The sequence below is a fragment of the Protopterus annectens genome, chromosome 1.part0, assembly GCF_019279795.1.
Source record: "Protopterus annectens isolate FY-2018-M chromosome 1.part0, PAN1.0, whole genome shotgun sequence".
In the NCBI taxonomy this organism is placed as follows: Eukaryota; Metazoa; Chordata; order Ceratodontiformes; family Protopteridae; genus Protopterus; species Protopterus annectens.
In genome coordinates, this window is record NC_056725.1 from 984,657,665 (window position 1) to 984,678,966 (window position 21,302).

Here is a 21,302-nt window from a genome sequence, read left to right on the forward strand (position 1 = left end):
TATGCTTTCTCCTGTGTCCTACACTGTACTTGACAGTCCCATTTTCACGACTGCCTTATGAATCCCTTGTCACACATTTACTCTAAGAAAATAGAATCACGTAAAACACATGGCAGGAAATAGCCTGTCAGTAAAGCTTCACTTTTTGTCCTCAACATTTGCACAGAGATTGGCATTGTGCATCAATGCTGAGTGACAGTGAATGCCATTTGACTTCCTATGACAAAAGCTGAAGATTTTAATTTCAGCAACAGTAATCCAGTTATTTAATGCAAATGTGCTTAAATCTACTGCACTATGGGAGTACAGAGTAAGGGCTAACTAAAGCATTACTCTGATACAGTTACTGTAACAGTTCTTAGGCTGCTGGATGTTATGACTAGAAGTTTCTCTGTAGTATGTTGAACTAATTTCCACTGTCTGTTGACTAATATTTTTGCACAGTGTCATGGGTTCAATTATAGCTGTAGATCAAAGTATATTTTCCTGGCATTTTATACTCCTATCCTATGGTTAACTGCAAATGTCTGTATGTATCTCCCATTTCAACATGTCATTAACATATCTGTTGAATAATGCAGCAAGAAAGCATTTTCAAAGACATTCCATCCCCAACAAGGAGATGTAGTAATAGCTACTCATCCTGCTGATGTCTTGCACTCTCCTACATGCTCTTGATCCTTATAGCAAGCATTTTATTATACAGTGTGTGTGACAAATTAATAATGAGGAAATAAGTACAATTAACAAACCATACAGATGGTTCCACATGTCCCTGGAAAATACTGTGGATAGTCATCTCTCTCTCTCTGTTCACCCCTTCTGCTTCAGTAAGTTGTTATTATCCTTCAGTTGTGTGGTGGCATGGTGAGATAGTGCCCAGATCTATAAACTGATATTTTCATGATTTTGAGGGTGCTAAACCAGTCATTAGCTAAGTGTTATTGACTGTTTTTAGTATGCTGTTTTACATGTAGCTGTTGCCTAAATATTGTTGTGAGCCTCCATAATCCTGCTTATGTCATGAGCTATATGGTCCATGCTTCCCTCTCTCCCTGTTTATGTATCTTCTTCTCTGACTACTACCTGGAAATTAGGTTAAATGTAAGTACACAGCTTATAGAAAAAAAACTAGGAGTTTTGCTTTCACTCTCTGGTGACCTTTGTTCTACTGTGCTTAGCTATCATAGCCAGACTAATCTTCTGTTGAACAACCTAAAACGTTGACTGTACAGCATACAGTTGTCAAGAAGGTAATGACGATTAATACATATATTCTCTTTTTCTGCAATCTGTTGTTATATTTGAACTATGTGAAGTAGGAATTCCCTTGTGGAGTGTTTAGATAATGCTCAGGTTTGTAGATTTTTCTTGGAATATTGTCCAGGTTTGAATCCAGATGTGTGCTATTCCATAACACATCACTATCCTGCTGCTGTATTAATGTGTTGGGTTACTGCTGTGAACACTGTCTTGTACAGATATTGCCTGAATAATTTTGATGATAAACCAAAGAGTAACAACATAAATATCTGCAGAAATGACCCATAAACTGATTTCTTAGTAAGTCCATATGTGTATTGCTGTCACCAGCTGTCCACCTCTTCCTACCCTTTTTGTGTCATAAAATAAAATTCCTTGATTCAAAACTGTTTTCATAAGCCATGTTTCTACCAATGATAACATGCTTGGTCCATCGTGTGCATCATAATATACCTGTAGCATAGATAGAAGGATTGAAGAACTGCAACTGTCTTGTTGAATGTGTAAATTATGACACCTGAAGTATGACTATAAGACATATATGTTCTGTATTCCATCAGATACATGTTTGTATGTGTATGTTTCTTACATGAACAAAAGTCAGCACAGAGCAACAGAGACTACAGCTAATTCCCATTCTGAGTTTAACACCTCAAAATATGATTACTCATGCTCTAATTTGCCATCAGCAGTGCACGAGCTTACTGCCACTGTGCTTCATGGAGAGACAGTAAAAAAAATATTTACAACAAATAACAGATGTTTGAGGTACCCCAGCATGCCTGCTTCCCCCTTTATATTATCTTGCATGGGCTACATCCAAGTGGGCTGAATCAAAGGGCAAGGGAGGTAGGGTGAGCCGCCCCCCAACACACACAGATTAAATGTAACATTTGAGTTTGTCCTTGGCTCCTGAAAAATGGAATTTCTGTATATGGCCTTCTCTCCTGGCTTGGCTGCTGGCTGTTACAAAAAAAAAAAACTCTCATTTCTATCCCACAAACACAGCATGCACTTTAAGACCCTGTGAGTGGTTCCAAGAGCAACCAAAAGCAATGTTTTTCTGGCTTTCACTAGTAAGATAAGCCAGCATGTTGATTTTTAAGTATAGTTTTCCCTTACAGGTACATGTTTCATTTTCAGTATGCAAAATAAGTAGCTGGTTGCATTCTGAGTCAGAGGACTCGAGAATTGTAGTAAAACAAAGTGACTCAGTTGAAAGAAATCCAGCTGGATTTTTTTCTTTGAGTTGATTCTGTTCATTTAATTTCTGTCTGGAGACCACACAAAACAGTAAGCAGAATAATTGCGTGAATGTCCATTTTTGTCTAAGAGTTTTGGTCTGTTACTCATAAAAGCTATGGATCTCTGGTAAAATTCTTAGGACTGCAATCATTATGTCACAGATACTTGAGTTTCAGACCATATTCTTCTGGAAAATGTATGCTAAAGAAACTGTTGTTTTTGCAACCTTCTGTGTATATAGGAGCAGTCTTTAAAGTATGTCCCCAATAAGGTTTGTTAAAAGTGAATTTTTAGATATTGTTTTATGAGATAGGCATTTCTTGATTTGAGAAAAAAAAACTGTGGAAATGCATTCTGAATCAAAAGTGTAGCAGGAATTTTGAGGGCCATCTGAGCAGCAATTTTGCTATTTCTTTGATAAATTCTAAGTCTTGACCAGAAAAAGGGCTGCATCTCAAGAGTTAGTCTTTGTTGTGGAGGATGGCAAGCATCATTGCTATACTGTATTTTGAGTGATAATAGATAGCAATTAAGGCCTTCCCATTAGGGCATAAGCGTTATTTTCTGCAGTGGCATGAAGATGGTGTGTCTCAGTTCACCACTTTCCTATTACAGAATGCTCCAGCTTATATCATGATCATAGCATTTTTTTCTTAAAACTCTTTTGACATAGTCCAGTTGTTAAGACAGACATCATGGAATATATTTATGTATTTATTTAATGCTTTTCTTATTAGTAAATTCTAACTGCGCATACATGTGTTTTACAGCAGAGGCCCAAAGAGAAAAGTCCCCAAAATACAGAATGAGAGACTCATATATGATTATAAAGAACTGTTACAGCACCTTTTCTATGTCTTTATGGATGCAGTAATACAGCAGATTTTGAATATTGCTCCTAAACTTAGACAGCTGCTAGACCAACAGTCAGGGTTTGTGTTAGTACACATTTTCTGAAGGATATGAAGTCTGAAACTCAAATGTCTGTCATAAGTTAGTGACTTCACAAGGCAAAAATAGGGACAGATTTTAAATATTGCTCTTACAAAGTTAGAAAGTTGCTAGAATAACAGGATTTGTGTTAGCATGCATTTTCTGAAGGACATGATATGTCTGTCATTATTTAGTGACTTCAAGTCACCAGTGCTTTGCCAGAAAACTGCAAACTTTATGAGAAACAAAAATGAGGCAAAAATCTGAACAGTTGAGAGGACTGGTTGAGGTGTCAATTTAAATTGTAATGCAAATAAAATGCATAAATGTATTAGTTTAGCTTATTGGCCTAATGGCTTTCTTATGCAATTACCTTTTTGAAGGAACAGGTAGTGAAGCACTTAATATATATAATGACAATGTTAATAAAGAAATTAAGAATTAGAATATAGACTTCTTTACTTCAGAAAAATGTATATTAATTCACATTTTCTTATTCTGTCAAGGACTCATGTTAACAGTGCTGATATTTTAAATGTCCCTATCTGATTGTTTTTTTTTCTAGATTTTTCCCCTGATTCTAATGAGAAGGGGTAACTGATTAGTTAGAAACGGCACAGAGGCAAAATTGTTTGGTATCTTCCTGCCATTGCTGCCACAACTGGTTATTGTTCTGTATTTCTTCTTGCTATATAGTCTCTGATAGGGACTTTGTTGAATATTTTATGGGGAGAATAGATATGAGCTCTTAATTTATCAAGACTACTTGCATCTATTATTACTTGATTATTTCTGCAGACTGGAATTTCAATGAATGCTACTCACTTTTAATTCAGGAAGACTATTTTTCTCTATTAGTTGATTATTATTTTACCAATTAGACTTGGACTTTCAATTAATGCTATGTTGTTTAATGTGTGTGTGTGTGTGGGGGGGGGGGCATGAGTTCATAGTTCATCAAGGCTGTTTTTATTTATTCGTTGATGGACTTTCAATCAATACTACACTATTTTATGGGGGGGGTGAGTTCTTAATCATCAAGGTTGTTTTAGCTCTTTCATCTATTATTATTATTAGTTGAATGAATTAATGCCATTTCCTTAAGAATTTTCTGAGAGTGGTTTGATTGCAAGACCATTGTACATTTGTTTTACTCTAATGTACGCCCATTATATTCCACTTGCATTGCTTACTTCCAGGATATGATTGGTACTCTGGAGTTTTCCTCGGATGACTTGTTGAACTGTACCTTTACATATCATGGTGGGTCACAGGAACAGGAGAGGCGAGAGTAAGAGTACCACAAAAGTACCGCAAATTTTCTTTACATGGAAGGAAGTAAGGACTTTTACGGACTTCCATGCATGCATAAAATGCTGACATTCATTGTTTAATTGGTCATTAATAGTGTACATCAGATAAACTGGATCTCAGTGTCCAGTCCGGTCTGGTCCAGATTCTAGCTTCACAGATGGTTCTGTTTGTGCATCAAAATACCTTGTGTACTCTTACTGGCTGAAATGTGAACTCTCAAACCTGAATTTAATGTTGACACAGTAAAGTCATGTTTTTTCTTGCCATGTAGTTTTGGATGCTTAAGTAGTGTCATACCTAGAAGTGATAAAAGGATAGACAACCAGTTAGCAGACTGTAGGCTGGACTGGATAGGCTGCCTTAGCCTAGGATTCCTAGGACAGCTCTGGCTTAATATTTTACAAAGGCAATAGAGTGGTGTGGGAATTTTATATTGGCAGTGCACTCTCAATAAATCATCATTCATGTACTTGCCTAAGTATGTTGCTTTTAAGGCCAAAATGAATCACAACCCAACAACATCCTTGGGGAGGTTGCATGACACATGCAATGCACACCTCTGAATGCCTGCCCTCATTGCTCACATATGCCATAATTTGCTACTTTTTGTATGTAGCACAGTAGGCAAGCTATTACAATAAAGCTTTTTATGCTTCTGCTGGAACTTGGACTGATCCTGCAGATTGAGGTGGATTGTGCCAAATATTGAACTGGTAAACTAATATTATAAGCACATATCTGGATAAGGCATGTTCATTTTATTTACCATGTGTTTTATTTGGGTATGAGAAAAGGCAATGAAAAATTAATGTAATAGCTGAAAGTGAGACTTGTCATGCACATATACTGGAGAGTCTGGCTGCAGACATAGACTTTAAAAAATATTCAGTCTTTGCATTCCCTGTTTAGCAGGTCTGTTGTTGCACAATAGCATCTTCCATAACAGTGGCAATTAACATTTCAATAAGCATAGACCCTCTGACAAACTATATACCTAGAAGTTCTAACAAACCAGATATATACTACAGATATATACAACTATCATCGGGCTCATCAAGAATGGTGATGAGTCTGCATACAGATGGGAGGTTGAGCAGTTGGCCCTTTGGTGTAGTCAGAATAATCTGGAACTGAACACTCTTAAAACTGTGGAGATGATAGTGGACTTCAGGAGTGGTACTACAATATTATCCCCCCCTCCTTACATTTATTACTGCTGTGTCAGTTGCGGAATCCTTCAAGTTTTTGGGATCTATAATCTCCCGGGGCTTGAAGTCGGAATCCAATGTAGGGTCCATTATAAAAAAGGAATAACAGCGAATGTACTTTCTGTGACAGCTGAGGAAGTTCAACCTCCCACAGGAACTGTTGATTCAGTTCTATACGGCAGTCATTGAGTCTGTTCTCAGCTCATCCATAACAGTGTGGTTTGGATCTCTGTCTAATCATGACAAAAATATGTTACATCAAATAGTCAGGTCTGCCGAAAATATCAGTGGTGCTAATTTTCCCTCCTTACAGGACCTGTACTATTCCAGAGTCATGAAAAGGGCAAGGAAATCATCACCGACCCTTCAAATCCAGGCCACCATCTTTTTGAACTATTATTATTAGCTAGGCGTTAGAGATTAATACACACCAAAACAAGTAGATATAAGAATAAGTTTTTCCCACATGCCATCTAGTTCATAAACAGTTAACTCAGCTTATTAGGTTTGAGTATTCTTTTTTCCCAAACCTCTGAAGATTCTGCAGTATTGTTTACATATTGTTAATACTTGTTTCTTTCAGAGTTTATTTCACTATTTCTTGTGCTGAGTTGCACTTTGCACCTTGTATGTATATGTATTTACTTTTTTTGTCTTGTTCTTAAGAGTTGGACTTATGTTGTCTATCTTGTTCCTAATAGCTGTATGCATGTCATTTGTGTAACTCATACTTGGAGAGTCACTGATACTGGAGTCAAATTCCTTGTATGTGTGTATACTTGTCCACTAAATGTGATTCTAGTGTATGTACAGTTACATTACTGCAATACAAAAGGGAGTATAAAGTAGGAGAAACAGAAAAACTGCAGTAGCTGCTATATTAGGGGAGTTAATAAAGACCTGTAACATGAAAGAAAGGGGTGACTACATTATGTGTAGTCAGTGGGTTTGCAGAAGTAATGGTGAGATAATGTTAAGCACAGTTTAAGATGAGTGAGTTAATCAGGTGTATAAGGTATGTGGGAGGGAGCAGGTGAAGAAAAATACTGCGCATGTGAAGAAATGTTTATGTGACATGTCCCTTAGATAGATGTTTGCAGTCAAACTGTTTTAATAAGTATTTGCCTTGTGGCCTAAACAGTCAGGGAATACTTTGGGTGATCATGTAAATCAGGAGAACATGACTGCCATAGTTCTGGGGCCACTGCATCAATACGGAGATAAACCAAGCATTAAAATGTTTTCTAATTTCATTATTTCATGTGGCAGAAGGTTTAATGTGCATCTGCCAAGGAACTTCCATAGCACATTAAACCACCTGCCACATGAAATACGCTGATAGTGTTTTGAAATGTCATGCAGCAAAAATATGATGATAGCCAGTTATGCTTTATTTATAATATGGTACAGGAAAGCTGTGTGTCTTCTTTAAATTGTTAAAACAATGCTATATTTGGTTATGGGGGTGCACCAAATGAGGGTCTCGCCCTGGACTCCAAATGGCTTAGCTACTCCTCTGCTGTCATATTTAGGAATTGCCTGTTTGTATTGTCAATTCACATCATGCTTGCATGAGACAAGACAAGTGACAGTGAGACTATAAATCATTACTAATTCTATGCAATCATCCAGGAATGAACTGTCAGGAATGCTTAACTGATAATCCACAGGTTTCCATCTGTGATTGTCATTGACATCCCATACTGTGAAAGAGGTGCATGTCCCTCAGAGCAACACAATGTACAAGAGTGACAGTATATAAATCTTAGCAGACAAGTATGTCATTACATGGAGCACACTTTTTTGTTTTGCTGGCCTGTCCACACAAGTGTAATCGTCCCAAAAAATGTGATATACAGTAAGAAATATTCCAAACTGTGAAGTCCTACTAAGTGCAAATGTGTATATTCAAATAATTAAATTCAGAATTCTCATGTGGCACTTGCAGTTTATACTGTTTTCTCTAGGCTGTGTACCTAGACTGGTAAGAGGTTCAATTTTCACCATAAGAAACTTGTGTGCTTGGGAGGTTTCTAGAGACAGGTAAGTCACACTTCAGTGTCAAATGTCTTATGTGAGTATTCCATCATCCTGTTATCCTATTTTTACCGCAAACATCATCTGTGCAACATACTCCATGCCCTTACAACTCAGACTTCACCTGTGACACTTAAGCTAATACTGTGTTCTACAGATTGTGTAATTAAGTAAGCACAGGATTTGAATCCAAGTTTGGTTAACTAATGTCACTGTCTGTACTGTCATGTATGATTGTGTCTGTGACAACACCCTTATGCAAATTTCCACATAAGAGATACATTTTCTCTGGCAGAGGATTACCCTATAAATTTGTGTTATCCTGGTCAATCAACAGTTTTTGAAACACACTGTTTACATCATACTATCAGAAATGAACTACATCAGAGTAATTGTAAGAGTTGTCCTGTGGCACTGGCTGTTGATACTGTGCTAGCTAGACTGTGTAAGTACAGAGAGAAGAGGTTTGAAACCAGCAATGACTGACTACTGTGTGTGGGGGCATCTGTTGTGCTGTGCAGAGAAGGCTTCTTATGAATGTAGCTGAGTGGTGTTACTGTGCACTTCAACCACCTGCCCACATTTCTCTAACAACATGAACATATTTAAGACTGGTGATGTCATTCATTCAAAAGTGCAGTGTCACAACTGTCAAACAACATCTCATGTGTCGACTGAGATTCAGGCAGTGTTCAGTACCATGTGATCTTATGTAGTCTGTTTAAATCCAGCTGTTACTCCTTTGACTCACTTGAGCCAGTATGTAAATGTGCTGGTAGGTAACAATGTTGTCAGCAGCTAGCTGTCTGATAAAAGTGTCTTTTCCTGCTACTACCTGGGTGACTGTCCGATCTAGCTAAACTGCAAATATTTCTGCTTCTTGAACTGTTTTAAACGGTCTAAAGTTGTTTTTGCACCTGCACTTTTAAAGTTTGTCCTGTTTGTTGCATTTACTTGTTGAGGCTACACACTCAAGTGCGTTAGCCTGTGTTACATATTTATTGCAATTTCCTGCTGTTTGTTGCAAAAAAGAAAAAAAAAAGTTATCCTTGTTTCCCATCTTTCCTGACCTAGAGTAGTCCAAATACAGGCTTTGCTGTATTCTGGACTTTTGGAAAGTTCCTGTGTTGCCATTTCCTTTCTTGGATAGAGGGAGGCTTCTTTGTTCACCAGTGGCAGTGGGGAGCTTGGAGCAGCCTATCTGTCCCTGGAGGAGTGTTCCCAGCACAGGAATCTGGTAGTCTGCTGGCTGTTTTGTGCCAATTTCTAGCTCTTCCAAGTCCGCCTGTATAAAACCCGCTGTAGCACGGCTTTGCGTGATTTTGTGCATAGCGCGGCATTGAGCAGCGCCGCTTATTTGGGTTTGAGCCTTGGAACTGATCTAGTTCTCATAATAAACACCCTATTCCTACGCTAAAGCCTAGCACTTGCTCACTAAAGCAATTATATAAGTCAGCACTAAAAAATTAAAAGCAATACACCCTCACAAACTCCCCTTGAGTAATGTCTTCCCCATTGGCCCTTTTTTTAAATTATAAAGGAATTCCCAATACTATTCTAGCATGTCCAAAGGTCAGTTGTCAATCTCCTCTCCGGTCCAGCTGGTGAACCTGGGAATCTTGAGGCAATGTTACAACTGCCTAATGTACACAGACAACCCTCTCCTCCTCCCAACAAATTCCAACACATGTGAGAGATGCAACCATATAGCCAAACTGGAGGCTAAGCTCTCTCAACTCAGTACTGGCGTAACCAGTCAGGTGGAGAAGGAAACCACACTCACTACAATTCCAGTCTCACATAGACCTACCACGACAGCAAACCAAACACATAAACACACAAAAACATACTTGGAGGCTCTAAATAAAAATCTGCCTAAGCAGCAGAGACCTCCAAAGCAGACACCCAAGCAACCGCTACCCCAAAACAAAACACGTGCAACACATAGCTCACAAAGCCAGTGTGCCGAACAGTCACAGCCCTTAAGGCTAAACAACACACCTGATACACTTGTAATAGGTGACTCTATCATCAGGCACACTGATGTCCCGCTCACCAGGCTAAACAAGGAGAAGGTCACGGTGAGCTGCCTATCGGGCGCTAGGATCCGCCACATAACACAAGCACTCAGGTCATTCCAAGGCAAGTACAAATATGACTCAGTCATTGTCCATGCTGGTGTGAATGACCTGAGATGTACCTCCCTGGACTACATGAAAAGAGACATAGAGGAGCTCTCTGAGCATGTAGCCCAGGCCGGTATGACCCTGACCTTGAGTAGCATCTTACCCTCACCAAGAATGATGCCACAGTATGAAGACAAGATTATCAATTTCAACAATTGGCTTAAGTATTGGTGTCATTCAAAGGGGATCCAATGCCTGTCAGCCAGGGATGACATGCTCGAGAAGCCACGATGCTTCGCTAGGAACGGCTTGCACCTGTCAACCCTGGGCTTTCGGATATTGGCAAAGGCTCTTGCTACCCCCATAGTGCCTTTTTTAGGCAAGGCTCAAAAGACAAACCCACCTCCATAGGTATCACAAGGGATAAGAAACTAAGAGTAATGCTACTCAACGCCAGAAGTCTAAACCTCAAGATGCACACACTCGAAACTCTCCTTAGCATGGAGAACATCGATATCTGTGCAGTAACAGAAACCTGGTTCAAGGCTCTCGAGAGCACCCCAGCACTACCAGGTTATACCTCATACCATGCTTTTCGCCCCAAAACTTGGACCGAACCACAAAAGGAGGGAGTATCAATATTCGTCAAAGATACCCACACCTCCAGGTTGGTGGCACAGCACGAAGCATCAGAGACTATCCATGTGCAACTAACAGTGGGTAAAACTGCCTTCCAGTTTATAGCCTGCTACAGACCACCCTCCCAAACCCAGGAACCCCACTCGGCCTTCCTGAGAACACTGGAAAATATGAAGGTCTCTCCAAACACCATTATATTGGGTGACTTCAACTACCCAACCATAGACTGGGAGCATTACTCTAGCTCCAACACCCTAGCCCAAAGGTTCCTAGAATTTATAAACTCAAATGCTATGGAACAACTTGTTACCACTCCCACAAGAGGGGAAAACATACTGGACCTGATCATCACCAACATGGGGACTCTATGCTCCAGACCAGAAGTGTATCCCTCACTGGTAAGATCAGACCATAAACTAATCTCAGTGGATATTCACATCCCGACCCCACCCCATGCCCAGAAAACCACAGTGAAAAACTTCTCTAAAGCAAATTTCACACTCCTCAAAACTGAGGTGGAATCCTTCAAAGCCCCGGCCTGTGGATAATCTGCCCAGACCACAAAATCCTTTATAAACGCATTCTATGAACACCTTCAGGAATGCATGGATCATGCAATCCCAAATAAAACCAAGACCCAATCCTCCAAAGGCAGACGTCCTGTCTGGTGGACCCCAGCCATAAACAAACTATACAATAGAAGGAGGAAGCTACTACATGACAGAGCAAAATCGCCAAAAGGGAAGGCATCTCTGACCAGTATTAGCAAAAACTACGGGCACTCATAAAATCGTCTAAGGCCAGCTTCGAGAGAAAAATTGCACAGGACACTAAGGATAATCACAAGGCTTTCTTTAGTTATGTTAGGAACCTGGGTGGGAATTCCCAGATATGCTCAGAATTAGTCCAAAATGACAAAAATACACCGAACCCACAGACGTTGCCAACATCCTAGCTGACAGGTTCAGCAAACTCCCCACCAAAAGGGCTAATATCTATCCCAGCAGAGTGCTGCCCCCCTGACATCTCAGATGCTCAGGTAAGAGCTGCCCTCTCCAAAGCAAGAAACACAGCATCAATGGGACCAGACGGTGTCCCGGGCTGCGTCCTACATGAACTCCAAGAAGAGCTAAACCCAAACCTAAAACTACTGTTCAATCTCAGCCTTACTACAGGATATGTACCCAAAGAGTGGCGTACAGCAACAGTGGTCCCTCTCCACAAAGGTGGTGCCTCAACGGATCCTTGAAACTATCGCCCCATAAGTCTCACTAGCTTGGTCTGCAAAGCTATGGAAAGGATCATCATGGACCTTATAAATAAAGATATTGGGGACCTACAGACACTGGATCCTACCCAGTTCGGCTTTGTTAAGGGCAGATCCTGCCTCTTAAACCTGGTCGATTTCTTTGAAACAGTCACCAAGGCCATTGTCAAGGGGAAGGTGGTCCACACAGCCTACCTGGACCTCACAAAAGCCTTCGATACAATACCCCACTCGGGCATTATAGATAAGCTCACCAGCTTAAATATAAACCCCTATGTCACTAGATGGGTTGCAAACTGGCTCAAGGACAGAACCCACATGGTTAGAATAGCTGGAGCCATGTCAGACTCCAAACCAGTTACAAGTGGCGTCACACAAGGCTCAGTCTTGGGACCTCTCTTGTTCAGTATATATTTCTCGGAGGTACAGGCCAACATGGAAGGACTGTGGCTGACCAAGTTCGCAGATGACTGCAAACTGGGCGCCATAATAGACTCTCCAGCCGACACAAGCATCCTCCAAAAGGGCCTCATAGAAACAGACAACTGGTGCCAGAGCCATGGCCTCAAGCTAAACGCCAAAAAGTGTATAGTCATCCCTTTGGCAAAAACAAAGTGCCCACAAATTACCACATAGGTGGTAATCCATTAAGTACAGAAGAAGTAATTAGGGACCTGGGGACCCAAGCTGATAGCAATCTCTCATTTGACAACCACGTGGCCAAAGTGGTTAGAAAAACATTTTATATAGCCCACCTAATCATGAAGGGATTCACATCTAGATCAGGGGATGTCATCGTGCCTCTTTACTCATCCCTCATCAGGCCCATAATTGAGTACAATGCCCCTTTTGGGATGTACCTTACCAGACACCTGCAGCAACTGGAAAGACCCCAAAAGTACCTCACCAAGAGGATCAAAGGGCTCAAACAGATGCCGTATGCTGCCCGGTTAAAGAAACTCCAGCTCTACTCAGTGGCATACCGCCTGCTCAGAGGCGATCTGGCCTGACGTATAAAGCCATGTCCAACCCGGAATTAATGGACATGCTGCACCTCAGAAAATCCAAATCCCATCGAGCTACGCGCTCGAGGGACTTAAACCTCAGCATTGAAATAAATAGGACATGCTGGAGAGACAGATTCATAACCCAGAGGCTCCCTTCACTCTGGAATAAAATCCCAGTCCAGGTTAGGCAGAGTCCCTCATTGACTCTCTTCAAGAGGAATCTTGATGAGTGGATGGGAGATTGTAGGTTTACCCCGGGTATCACTTCTGTGTCACTGTTAGACAGAGGCACAGTATACTAACCTCGAAAAAGGACATAGCAACATTAATTTAAAATGGGTGGCGAAAGCCACACACTCTGGCTAGGCTTATAAATGCCCTAGGGCAGATAGCCTAGTATGAACCGATGAACCTATGGCTGGGGATTCCTATTACAACAATTTATGCTCATTTTTCACACAGAAGTACTTTATTGGATAATGATGATGATGCCATGGGATGACTATTGGCTTTCACATGAGAAATACTAAGGCTTTCCCATTGGTGTGAGGATGTGAGACAATGTTCTGTACGCTGTTGCCTTAGTAAGGCAGGTATTGAAATCAATGATTATCCACACATTGTGCGTCATTGCTATTCTCATGTCACAGTGACAACTACATTATGCATCACATGTATTTAGATATACCTAGCAGTAGGCAGAGTTGTGTGAGAAAGACACATGTAGCAACAGTCTTTTAAATAAATTACAGGTTAACATCTCCCTTGCAGCAATAACATGATGTCACATCTTCACAGACCCAAATATCTTTCAGTTGTAGCACCACTTGCACCAAGAAGCATTAATTCTTCCAAATATCATGGAGCTTCTGTTGTCACATAGTCAGATGTTCAAAACCTACATTGACTGTCTCTAAGCATTGTGTGTCCTTGTGCATGCATGAATGACAATCACAAGTGATGTGTGTACAATTACAATGGGAGAAGTCTGCCCAGCCTTTTTATTTCATGCAAACTGCAACACAATCATATGATGAAATGACTTCAAACAGGCTGAGTCTCACAGCTTTGTTAAGACTTTCACTGTTTCCCATATTGTTAATTGATGGAAGTACATGGTTTGATGCTCAATTCAAGCAAAGGCAAAATTATATAAATGTACTGACATTATACAAACAGCACTTTGTGAAGAAATTATGTTCAATTTGTACTTTGGAGAAAAAAAAGTAAAGTCATATTGTACTGTCCTGCCAGAGAAACAGTTGTTCTGGAAATGTAGTGGGTTGGGTGGTCCTGCATCACATGCATTCAGTGACTTGTATAACATATCGACACAGATGCAATCTGTTTCAATTCTAAGACAATGTTGTTGTACAAAACAACAGGAACTTGACTGACCAAGAATCATTGATATTACACTGTGTACAGTTGTGTGAACATTATCAGTGACCTCCTTCTCATCATTCTGATAAAATCATATTGTACACATTATCCTTAAATGTCCTTTATTACTTCACACATTGATATAATTTATTTGTGACAAGATCCATTGCTATGTCATGTGGCAGATACAGTCAAGACACAACTCTGTAGAGTATGTAGTATGATTGGCAGGGGTTTGAATCTGGTAACATCTGTCCGTCAGATAACTGTGTCAGACAGGAGTGCCTTAGGCAAAGGAAGAATTTATGGTACAGTCTGACAGCAACATTTTGAAGACATCACCCTACACTGCAGGGATCCACACCTATTACAATAGGGAGGGCTTTAAGCCCTTCAAGTATGTTCATCATGACGCACATTTTTTTTTGATGTTCTCCAAGTCTTTTGGGTTTCTAACATCATGACGGGAATAGACAGACCTAAGTTAATGTATGATTAAAGTTCATGAAATTGGTATTGCTTCAATCTTTGATGTTAGCCAGAAGTGCTCTTCACAGCACCCACAATGTGCCCAGTAATGACTCCTCCTGCAATTCGTATGGAGTTACATGTATCGGTAACATATCTAAATACGATTGTAGATTCTTTTTCATAAGACATGTTGCTTCTACTACTATTGAAACTGTCTGGTTATCCTTCATCCAGATAGCTCTTGTCTCTGCCTGCAAATCCTGATATTTTATGACTTTGTGTATCTCTAAGTAAGATACTATATTCATTGGGTGTAGCAATTTCAATGATCAATGCTAATTTTGTCTTCTTTTCATGGACTACTATATCTGGTTTTCTCGCATCTGTTTTTTGAACTGTTGGTAATGAGTGATCCCATGTAATATAAACTTTAGTATTTTCTATAATGCTTTGTGGCTCAAGTTTTCAGTGTTTTTTGGCTACTTCAGTATTATAATGTTTTCATAATCAACAATGCAACAGTCTTTTCACATTATTATGCCTTTCAGTATAAAGTCCTTCTGCCATTAGTATGTCATAACCAACTACAAGATATTCAACTGTTTCCAATTCTGTTTTTATAAAATTAGAAGTTATGTACTCACCATAACGTTCCATCTGAGTAGGTAGTTCATTTGTCTGCAACCTGTGGGTTACGGATCCGATATCGGATCCGAGCCGGCAACTTGTTTCAAGCTAATGGATCTGAGCTCCTAGCTCCTCCCTTCACCCATAATCCCCTGCTAACCCTCCATGACCTCAGATCGAGTTTGCCTCTCCATATATATCCAACAAAGGATATCTAAAAAAACAAAAACTAATAGATCCAAAGAAGGTCAGGGGGAAGGAGGGGGGGATGGTTGCAGACAAATGAACTACCTACTCAGATGGAACGTTATGGTGAGTACATAACTTCTAAATCTGAAGTAGGATTGTTCATTTGTCAGCAACCTGTGGGACAGAGTCCCCAGCTACCTGTACCCTGGGTGGCCATCATGGAAGGATATTACGAAGCACCGCAGAGCCAAAGGATGCTCTCCCTCTAGAAAGCAGGTCTAGCTTGTAGTGGTTGATAAAGCTATGAGATGAAGCCCAAGTGGCTGCAGAACAAACATCATCCAAAGTAACTCTAGACTCAAAAGCTGCAGAAGTAGAAATGGAGTGAGTGGAATGAGCACAAACTCCTTCAAGTGCGGGTCTACCCGAGGCTTGATGAGCTAGTATTATACATTGGGAAATCCAGCGAGATAAAGATACTTTAGAGATAGCTTTCCCAAAGTTAAATTTGGCAAAGGAAATGAACAGCTGGTCGGATTGTCTATGGCCAGCCATCCTATGAGTATAAAAATGAAGCTGCCTATGAACATCCAATGAGTGCAGCTTGTATTCACCCTTATTTTGATATTTAGGGAAGAAAACCGGTAAATTTATGGATTGGTTTATGTTGGTTTCTGATGCTACCTTGGGAAGAAAGGAGGGATTGATCCTGAGGTACACTCTATCAGGGTGAAAAATCAGGTATGGAGGCTTCACAGAAAGAGCGTGAAGTTCCGACACTCTTTCTGCTGAAGTAATGGCTACAAGGAATGCTGTTTTCCATGACAAGAATTTGAGATCCACTGAAGCAGCGGGTTCAAAGGGTGGAGCAGTTAAGGCTTGAAGAACTAAAGTAAGATCCCATGGGGGTACGGCTTCTTTTACAGGAGGTCTAAGTAAAAAGGTACCCTTGAGAAAGGTTTTGCACAATTTGGCTGACATCAAGGGTCCTGTATCATGTCCCACATGATAATGAGAAATGGCTGCCAACTGCACTTTGACAGTTGAACAACTAGCGCCTTCTTGAAAGAGTTCAGTTAGGAAATCTAAAATGGATGGAAGAGGAGCCGTAAAGGGATCTAGATCGCGGCGCTCCACCCAGATGGAAAACCGTTTCCATTTGCTGTGATACACTTTCCTGGTGGAGGGCTTATGTGCCGCCACGAGGATGGCTTTGACTGGTGAAGAGATACCGGGAGTCCTAACTAGGAGTGGAACTGGAGCAACCAAGCTGTCAGTTTCAGATTGTCCAGGTTTGGAGTTGACAAGTCCAATGGATGGGAGATGAGATCCGGAATGGGATCTAGAATCCAAGGGTGATTCACAAGGTGAGACCACAGGTAAGGGAACCAAATTTGTCGAGGCCAGAATGGGGCAATGAGAATCATTTTGCTCCCCAACCGCGAGGCTTTCTGTAAGAGTTGTATCATCATTGGTAGAGGAGGATAGGCATAGAGTAGACCGGGTGGCCAAGCATGCACCAGAGCGTCTCTTGGAGATTCCCCTGGTGGGGGGATTAGAGCGAAGAAATTGTTGCATTTGGCGTTTGAGGGAGATGCAAAAAGATCGCAGCAGGGTTGCCCCCATGTTGTGAATATCTGCTTCGCTACTAGAGGATTGAGAGACCACTCGTAAGGGGTAAGAAGGGTGCGGCTGAGCTTGTCCGTCAGAAAGCAGTTGGTGGAGATCGCCCATTCCCACACTCTCATGGTTTTGCGGCAAAGAGGATAAGATCTGGTTCCCCCCTGTTTGTTGATATACCAGACCACTGACATGTTGTCCGAGTGAATTGCAATCGTTCCTGTGGGGACGAAGCTCTGAAGTGCTTGCAACGCCAACAGCACTGCTCTCATCTCCAGGATGTTGATATGCAGGGAGGTCTCTGTATCGTTCCACATGCCTTGAACTGTCCTGCCTGAGTAATGCCCCCCCCACCCGAGGCGGGAAGCGTCCTTGGTCACAGTGGCGATAGGGGGAGAGTTGCAGAAGGGACGGCCCGTATGGAAGTTCGATGCTTGGAGCCACCATAGTAGCACCCTTCTGCAAGCCTTGCTGATAGCAATGGGATGGTGGAGAGGAAGGGATAGGAAGGACCATTGCACTAACAGAGTCCATTGCAGGACTCGCATGTTCAAACGGGAGCATGGAAGGAGTGTAATCGCTGCTGCCATGGAGCCTAGTGCCCTCAGGATCAATTCCGCTGGTGAAGCTTCTGAATGAAGGATAGCCTGCAAATCTCTGGTGTTTATTCTGGCTCCTATGAATTCTATGATCTGTGTTGGAGCCAGTAGAGATTTGCCGACATTGATAGTAATGCCTAGTTGTGGGGCTAGATGGAGAAAGAAGTCTCTGGCCGAGCAAAGTAGATGCCTTGTTGGTGCAGTCAGGAGCCAGTCGTCCAGGTATGGGAAGACCTGAATTCCCTGGAGTCTCAGGTGGGCTGCAATCACTGCTAACACTTTGGTGAACACCCTGGGGGCTGAGGTGAGGCCAAAGGGAAGGACCCTGAACTGGTAGTGACTGGCTCCCAGCCAGAAGCGAAGGAACCTCCTGGATCGTTTGTCCATTAAGATGTGGTAATACGCATCCTTGAGGTCTATAGAGCACATCCAATCATTCTCCCTCAAAAGGCGAGGATAGATTGAAGAGTGACCATTCGGAATTTTTCCTTGGTTACTGACAGGTTCAAGCGGGAAAGGTCTAGGATGGGTCTCAGGTCCCCCGTCTTTTTTGGCACCAAAAAGAACCTGGAGTAGAACCCTAATCCGAGCTGGTCTTGGGGGACGGGCTGAATGGCTCTTTTTCTTAGCAGCTGCTGTATTTCTGCGGCTGCGGCCTCCCTGTCATCGGGTGGTACATCGGGGAGGTTCTTGGATTGGGGGACATGGAGAATTGGTATTTTGTACCCTCTGGATATGATGCGAAGCACCCAGCGGTCTGTTGTAATGGACTCCCATGCCACTAGATGTTTCGAAAAATGCCCCCCAACTGCCTCCAGAGTGGAGCAGCCGGGCAACCCCTCAGGGCTGCTGCTCGGGCCGCTCAGAGAAAGGTTCTCTGGACCCAAAATTTCTTGGAGCCCCTCTGCCCTGGGGCGATGTCCTCCCTGTCCACCTCTGCCACGGTAGGACTGGTTGTCCGGAACTGGTTGGGAATGTTGTGATTTCCGGAACCACATCTTCTTCTGACCCTTTTGGTTCCTTGAAAAGGACCGCTGGGGAGCAGAGAAGCGGACTCCGATGGCAGACAACGTCTTCCCGTCCTTCTCACTCTGGACAAGCGTCTCGCGAACTGTTTTGCCAAAAAGGGCAGAACCATCAAAGGGGGCGTTCGCGAAGGACGCTTTAAAGGGCTCCATAAAGTCGCAATGACGGAGCCAGGCCTGACGTCTCATGACTAGGCCTGCTCCACTGGCCCTAGCGGCTCCCTCTGTGGCGTGGGACAATAGCCGCATAGAGGTGTTTGAAATAGATCTCAGAGTGGCCATTCGGGTGGAGTACAAATGTTTATCCTCCTCCGACATGGACTCCGGGGGGGATGCAGCGTATTCTTTGATAAGATCCCGCTGCATCCTGATGACATGTGCCATATAGTTCAGAGACCTTACTGAGAAGGTTGCTGAACTAAAGACTCGCTTCCCTAAGTGATCCATCAAACGGGACTCTTTGCTCGGTGGATGGACTGAGGGACTCTCCTGAGCCAATTCCCTCTTTGTGGCTGCCGCTGTCAACATGGCATCTACAGGGGGGCCCTTACTCCAATGTTACTGGTCTGAGGGGGGGCTAAGAATCCTATCCAGTCGTTTCGGTATTGGCTCCACGGTGTCCGGATCCTTCCATGCCCTGGTCGTAATTAGGTCCACCAGGGGATCGGCTGGAGGGGACACCCAGGAGGTAGATGGGCCTGCCTCGAATGCCTCCAGAAACACGGACTCATCAGAGGAAGACTTGGGGGCAGACCACCCACCTCTGATTCTCAGCATCTCCATGATGTCTCCAAAGGAGACATCCTCAGGGGGTGATCTTGGGGAGCCTTCCCCTTCCTCCAAGTCCGTGTCCTCGGTTAAGGACTCAGGGGAGTCCACGTGCCTCCTTTTGCACTTATGCTTGCGGGGAGCTTCCTCGGGGGGGGACTGTCCGAGGAGGCCTCGCCAGCAACATCTTGTTCCAATGGAACTGTCTGTGACATCGAAGCAGGCTGTCCCTTTGGCCAGGTGATGGAAGCCTGGCCCAGCAGACAGGGAGTGCAGGGAGGAGTCGACGCAAGGACCGGGGGTCCGGATGCTCTCAACAGAGCCCTCTCCACAACATCGAATGCCGAGGGAGAGCCACTCTCCAATGGATCCGAAAGTCGGCTCCCACTCGGATCCGATGAAGGGATCGGAGCCGGCGCTGAGACTGTCGGATCCGAGGGACCAGTGTGCTCCGACCTGGATGGAGCCGAAGGCACACTGAATCCCCCAGATCCGAAGCTCGGACCATGGCTCTGAGAGGTTGGATCCGACAGACTCGAGGGTAGGGTCGGATCCGAAGTACCAAGTACTGTCGGCGCCGACCCACCCCCGGCTCCAAGGCTGCTCGGCTCCGAGCGCTCCGAACCCGGGTAGCGGGTCGGAGAAGGAGCAATTGGGTGGAAAAAAGGTGTCAAGCTCCCCCACTGAGGGGGGGGAGGCAAGAGCACTCCCATCTGCAGCTGGGCCTGGATGAACCTTCACATCATCCGGTCCAAGTCTGCATCTGATAAGCTGAAAGTTGATCTCGAAGAGGCCACCGAGGCAGGCCTGGAATGCCGCCTCGATGACCTCGACAGAGATCGGTCTCCTCCTCCTCGGCCCCGGGAGAAAGAAGGGATCGGAGCCGAGGAGGAGGAGACCTAGAAGCAATGGAGGGAGAAGCCGCTTAGCTGGCGGGGCCAAACGGAGGTCTCGCCCGCCTTGTGGTGCTTCTCCTCTGTTCTCCTCCTGGCCTCCCTGTCCTCCGACACTTTAGCGGGAGTTTGAGTCCCAGTTGGAGGCAGGGGGGCAGGAGTGGCAACCACCACAGGCTGTGATGGAGCCACGGGAGTAGCAGAGGTAGCGGAGACCAAGCTGAATCTGGGGTAGAAGTCCTGCCCGGACCAGCTTCTACCTCCGTTCTTTCAGTGCCCTGGGGTTGAACGCTGCACAGATAGTACAGCCCGAGGTGAGGTGTTCAACCCCAAGGCACCGAACGCACCGAGTGTGGCCATCAGCCAGGGAGAGCTTATGGCCACACTCGGTACATTTAGAAAATATGGCTTTTGGGGCCTCAGCCATTCCCTTTTTTTTTTTTTTTTAAAAAGAAAGAAAAACAACTACACACACAGGCCCCAAAAGACACACAACAAACACTCACACACTAGCGACCAGCGAAGGTAGGGTATTGATTAAGCAAAAATAGGGAACCTAACTCAGACACACTTTACAAATGTTAATTTAAACTAAAAAAGAATTTTCTGACGAAAATGATTAACTTTTTTATATCACTTATCTGGAGCTCAAGAAAAAGGATCCAGCCATCACAAGCACGGCAAACTA